Source organism: Cryptomeria japonica, chromosome 8, assembly GCF_030272615.1.
Source record: "Cryptomeria japonica chromosome 8, Sugi_1.0, whole genome shotgun sequence".
NCBI lineage: Eukaryota > Viridiplantae > Streptophyta > Pinopsida > Cupressales > Cupressaceae > Cryptomeria > Cryptomeria japonica.
Genome location: NC_081412.1, coordinates 467,792,152 through 467,798,797, shown reverse-complemented (window position 1 = coordinate 467,798,797; position 6,646 = coordinate 467,792,152). Strand labels below are relative to the sequence as shown.

The window sequence follows — 6,646 nt, the reverse complement described above, 5'->3', positions numbered from 1 at the left end:
CCTATAGATGTAAATAAATCATTTCCTTGCATGCCAAACTGTGATTAAAAGCCGTGTGAGAAATGAGCAATGATGAGCCCATTGTCCTGTTCATGAGACCACCCTGATGTCGATCAGAACACAGGGACTTATCATTTTGTGAATGCAGACAGCGTGCACGCGAAGTTAAGCCAGAAAAAATGGACTTGTAGGAATCAAACACAGTAAGTAGAGTTACATGGTGTGCCAGTGACAGAATAGCTACAATCCTTCCTGTACGAGAGTATGAAGTTTACTCCAAACAGTTTGGAATGAATCTACACCATCCCTAAAAAGAGTGATCAGCGCTAATTTAGGGTCTCTGTGTATCTTAGTGTTTGTACAAAGAGCAGGCTGCTTGACAGTCTGTTTCTGAGGAATGGAGCCCACAGGAGCCCATTCGGAACCGATGGGCCAAGGAATAGGAGGATAACAAAAACTCTTCTTGATATATAGAAAGAGCTCTAGCCAAAGCTTGTAACTTGTAAGATGGATGTAGGTAGTACATGACTATCCTGCTGCGCAGTCATAAATACGGTGCAATCGAAAAGCACGGATCGAAATTTATTTGAGGTCAGTTTCTGTTCTCTTTTTTTTTTCTGTTTCCATCTTGCATGTCCGTTTCTTCTCTTTAATTTCCTTGCATTCTTGGTAATTGTCTGTTACTTAATTTCCTTCGAGAAGCTTTGGTAATTATAGCTTCGCTGTTTTTGGAAATGTCGGCGGCTGCTTTTACAGTTTTAGTGGGCGGTGTAACGGACTGATTCTTTCCAGTATCGGTTATTTTGTAGCCATTAAAAAGGTTTCGTCTAACCAGGTCTTTTATTGGCAGATTCATTATTGAGGAGATGGATTGCCGCTCGATCCTGCTGGGTTTTGTTGTATTCGCACTCGCGGTAGGTTTCCTGATTGGTCGAATGAATGTGTCTTAATAATATTTTTAAGCAGTTTACAGGATCCAGAGATCTAACGTTAATCTTACTTTGCAGTTTTTTTGAATGTTGGTTCTTTTATTGGGCATGTTGATTAAAAAAATTATGATTTTGTGAAATTATCTAATGTTTTAAAATTGAATACGAATATCTTTATATGCTACACAATCTTAATGAAAAATGAGCTGTTGCGTTGTATATGAATAATGGTAGTGTAGGAGAATGGGTGGACTGTAAAGAAAGTGTGGGTGTGGGTTGTGTTTGTGTGTTTTGGGATAGGGCATTTGTTTGGCCTCAGTTTTTTGAGGGTTGTTTAAGTGTAATTTAGTTTCAATCACTTGTTTGTTTTATGCAAGTTCTTTCTTTGCATTCTTTTTTGAAGATTCTTCATCTGTCTGCTATATATTTAAGCTGATGTGAGAGAGTTTTCAATTGAACAATTAATTTTTTTGGATATTTTTTCTAGTTTTGATTGTGTAAATAAAAAAAAATTGTATCAATGTTTCTTTGCAGTCTTTCTTGAAGGCTGTCCATCAGTCTGACACATATCTGAGCTGACTCAGTTTTCAATTGAACAACTAAAATTTTGTTCTTGATATTATTTCTGCTTTTGATTGTGTGTAAAAACAATTTGTATCAATGTTTCAATCACACTTTGTGATCCATCCTTGAATAATAGAATACTCAAGAAGTAGAAAAATAGACTGTTAAAGATCTATGGAAAATATAAAGATTGTGTCCTGCAACACTTTCCCACCCTCTTAGCCAATTCTTTATATTCTCCATGGATCTGCAGCAGTTTCTTTTTCTATTTCTTGAACTTTCTATCATTCCGATGAATTCTAGTGTGTGATCCAAATCATTGATACAAGAAAAGAAATTTACACACAATCAAAACCAGAAACAACAGCCATTATAGATTATCAAAAATTAATAAACTTACGACTCTTAAACACTTGTACCTATTGCAGAGTTTTCACATATGTTTTGACGGATGATGTGATGGATTGTGCAGATAACTACATGTGATGGCGGAGGAGCGCAGCTGTTTTGCAGCCAAGGCATCTCTGTTACGTTTCTGGCGTCGCGCATTGCCCAATGCGACGCTCCCACCATTCTTGCTGGACAAAGCGTCTCCTCTCGACGCTACTTCCTTTGCTCTGTTTTCCGGCTACATGAAAAACCACACGCTCTCTAATCAAATCGCATCCTTCTGCACAGCTGCGGATCTTCTCTGCATTCGCAGGACGGTCGATGACCAGAAAGCCGTTTCCGGCCCATCAGATTTCGAGAGCTACACCACCGATAAAGATTTCAAAAATTACAACGCCGACGGCAACACTTTCACAAACTACTCCGATAACTCCAACGTAGTAAAGGACGACTTCAAAGGATACGGCCCGAGATCCAGCGGCATTCAGAATTTCCAAAACTACGCCCCGGGTTCCAATGTCGTCGACGAGGGCTTCGCCAACTATGGCACCAACAGCTCCGCCCTCCAGCAATTCACGAGCTACACAGACCAGGCCAATGTCATCAAAAACGACTTCGCCACCTACGGCAAGGACGCCAACGGGATTCTGTCCCAGTTCACCAGTTACGCCAACAATTCCAATATCATCACCAACGATTTCAAGGCCTACGACAAGGGCGGAAACGGCCCTCTTGAGCAATTCACCTCCTATGCCGACAACGGCAACGCAGTCAGAAACGAGTTTCAGAACTATGTGGCCACCGCCAACGGGCCGCTCGAGCAATTCACAAGCTATGCCGCCGGGGCAAGTGAGCCGCAAAATGTGTTCAAGACTTATGGAAAGGACGGCAACGCTTCCTCGCTTTTCTTCACCAACTATGGCAAAAATGTTACCGGCGCTTCCAACGAGTTTGCTGGGTACAACGAAGGCACCAATGCCGCCTCCGGGAATTTCATTTCATACGCCAAGAATTCAACCTTCAAAATTTACGCCAATACCGGCCCGACGTTCTCTGACTACACCAACACGACCAATACCACTTCTACAGGCGTAGAGGCTGGGAAGTTCTTCAGGGAGAATCTGTTGGTGCAGGGCAAAACTCTCCCCATGCCCGATATCAAGGACTACATGCCCAAAAGATCGTTTCTTCCTGGCTCCTTGGCAAAAAATCTGCCCTTTTCTACGCAGACTCTACCGGAGCTGATGAAGACGTTTCACGTTCCAGAAAACTCGAGAATGGCGGATATCATGGCGCGGACGCTGGGAGATTGCGAAAGGCCGGCGGTGAAGGACGAGATAAAGAAATGCGCGAGATCGGTGGAGGCATGGCGGAGTTTGCAGTTTCAGTGTTGGGCTCCAAGGTGGAGATTCTCACCACAGAAAGCACGGCGGGTTCTAGAAGCCAAGTTTCTGTCGGCGCCGTCACGGGCAAAGACGGCGGCAAGATCACAAGGTCGGTGTCGTGCCACCAGAGTCTGTTTCCGTTTCTGGTTTACTACTGCCATGCTGTGCCCAAGGTTAAGGTTTACCAGGCTGAACTGTTGTCAATGGAGGAGAAGAAGAAGATAAACAATGGAGTCGCCATTTGCCATTTGGATACGACACAGTGGAGTGCAACACATGCAGCATTCATGGAACTGGGACATGAACCAGGGAAGATTGAGGTCTGCCATTGGATTTTCGAAAACGATCTCATCTGGGTGCCGGTCTCGGATTAACTTATCTTCTGTTTGTTGTGTACGGGCCGATGTAAAAGACAACGGAGTGGCATTTGCCGCTTGGTTTGATAAATAAATCTTCTGCAATTCAGTAATGGCCAGGTGATGTCTCTGAATTTGTGATGAAAGAATTGTTTTTTCTTTTGTTGGATTGCTAAGGTCGGGGAGCCCCACCATTAAGGAGTGGGTTAAAGCTGAGCATGGCACTGGTGGGGCTTAGGTAGGGAAAGAAATATTTTATTTGTCTGGTAAGTTGTAAATGCGGGCACGGCCTTTTCATTTTAGTTAGGGAAAGAAATGAAGATTTCTCTATCTTAGCTGTCTCCACTGATTGAATAAAAAATCATACCAACATAAAAGTGCCTCTAACAGCTTTAAATCGATGGTTCTGAAGTTGGCGGAAGGAATGGTCAAATGAGATTTTGAATTGTAAGATTTCAATGTATTTTTTATTATTTATTTATACCTCGGATTCCAATTTCATAGAATTTGTGGGGTGTATGGGAAAAGAGCTGTTCTTGATAATGGCCAACATGTTTTCTATATAATATTGTAATTGAGAAAAAAGTTATGTATTGTCTATGATGCTTGTTAGATTGTATTTGTTAATGACTTCAATATTTATTTATTTGGTTGTGTTTATTAATTGAAATTCAAAATAATGTTAAATAGAGTAATGAGATTTTCATTTTTATTTGATTATCTATTTAATTTTTTGTTTGTTGAGAATATTTTTATATTAAGATAAATGGTATAATTTTGTCTAAAATTAATTTATTTATTTGATAGTTTATTTGTTTTTATTTATATTTGAATTTTATCTTATTTTTATGCATATTTTGTCATGCAACATATTATCTTTATATATATTTATTCAACCTATCTATAAATTTATTATCATGTCTTTGTTCAAACTTATCAACATATTTATTACCATGTCTTTGTCCAAATTCTATTATGTAATCACTTAGGAGTCATTTTTGTGGTCATGGGCTTGACTACAATACCATAATTTTGACCCTCGCCCTTTCAAAATTCAAAATTGTTCAACTAGCTTCATCTACCTTTCTTACACAAAATTGACTTAAATATAGGTTTGACTCAAATATATTTAATTGCATCCTTTTCACATCCTCACATATTGAATTATTATCTCATTCTAGAGAATCAAAAGAGCAATAAATAATAATACAATTAGATTTGGTGTACTATAAAAGTGTAGCAAATCTGCATTCTAGGGCCCTCTATTAAAGTAAAATGAATTTTCTTATTTAATTAATTAGATCTTTTTTTCACACTAATATGCTTCAGCGAGTGCTTAGGTCATATATTGTTTTTGCCTCAAATCTAATTTAATCCCCTCCTGAGATTACAACTAGGATTGCCTATTGTTTTTTTCTTATTATAAGGATTCATTATTATATCAAATTATTGTAAAATACACATTCATAATTATTCATATTTTTTTTTTATAGGGTTGACCCTATTATAATAATTTTGACCCTTGCTCTTTCAAACTTCAAAATTGTTCAACTACCTCCACTTACTCTTCTTACAAAAAATTGACTTAAATATATGTTTGCATGATTTAGTGCTTTGTGCTTGTGTTAAAATATATTTAATTGCATCAATTTCACATCCTCACATACTAAAGTATTATCTCATTCTAGAGAATCAAAGGAGCAATAAATAACACAACATTTAGATTTGGTGTAGTATAAAAGTGAAGCAAATCTACATTCTATGACCCTTTGTTAAAGTAAAATGATTTTTTCATATTTAATTAATTAGGTCTCTTTTCACACTAGTATACTTAAGCTCACTTAGGTCATATATTTTTTTGTCTTGAAAGTCATAGGATTAGGACACATGTCATGATCAAATTTTATCCTCTCCTAAAGTTTCATCTAGGATTGATTTTATTTTTTTAACTATTATAAGGATAATTATTGTATCAAATCATTTAAAAATACACATTCATAATTATTCATTTTCTTTTTGGATGAATAGTTTTCTTTGGCCTCCATGAATTTTTTTTTTTCTTTCTATGATAGATGTTTGGTTCCAAGTGATGTTTAAAAGTTGTAAGGTTGATGAATCAACTCCAACATAGTATGTGGGTTTAAACTAAGTGACTAAATGATGCATCTTGGAGTAAAAATGACCTCACTATGGCATCTAAAATGTTCAAAAATATTAAGTTTATCTATCTAAATGTTGAAATCAAAGACCAAAAATTTTAGCTCAAAATATTTGTCTTGAAATCCTTGCCTTAGAAATCCTATAATTGTATGGTTGTACAATGCCACACCATGATCTTTCATTAAACCTTCTTAAAAAAACTACCACTGTCATTTGCTACACTTTTTTTTATTTTTAAATTAAAAAGTTAAAGAAAATAAGGTTTTTTAATATGTATGTAGGGTATAACATGTACCTTACATAAATCTATATTAGCCTTGTACCCTATCTAATAGCTTTTGTTGCTATTGGTGTTGACTCTAGCATGCTCAACATGGCTACTAATAGCTTGTTTTAAAGATTACTGACATTTTTTATTGCTAAGGGTATCAATTTCTACTAGTATAGCCCACTACAACCCCCTTTGGTAGCTCTATCATTAGAATACTAGTGTTTAGAACTAGTCACTTTCAAGTGCAATTTTTTTTCCCAGCCTATCAAAAGTAGTTTTGACATTAACATTAGTAGTTTCTAGGCTCAACCAGTTATTTTTCTCCATGTTAACAACTTTTTGACCTAACTAGTAATATTGTATACCTTTCAATGGTTTTATAGTTCTCTCAATGGTTTTTTGAGGTCCTATCAATAATTTTCTACACACTTAAAGAATATTTTGGTGCATTTAGGGTATATTCTAGTGGGAAACTTTTACTAACATCACAATGATTTCACCATATATGATTTTACATAAATTGTAACATGAAATTGCACCAAACTGGATTAGATCTAGTGTTCCAATGACAAAATTCAAACAAAATCAAAG

General features: G+C 36.7%; 1 pseudogene; it reads left to right on the top strand.

The window, feature by feature from the left end:
* Positions 1–505: 505 nt before the first annotated feature.
* Positions 506–4,222, top strand: LOC131051218 (polygalacturonase 1 beta-like protein 3; annotated as a pseudogene).
* The last annotated feature ends 2,424 nt before the right edge of the window (positions 4,223–6,646 follow it).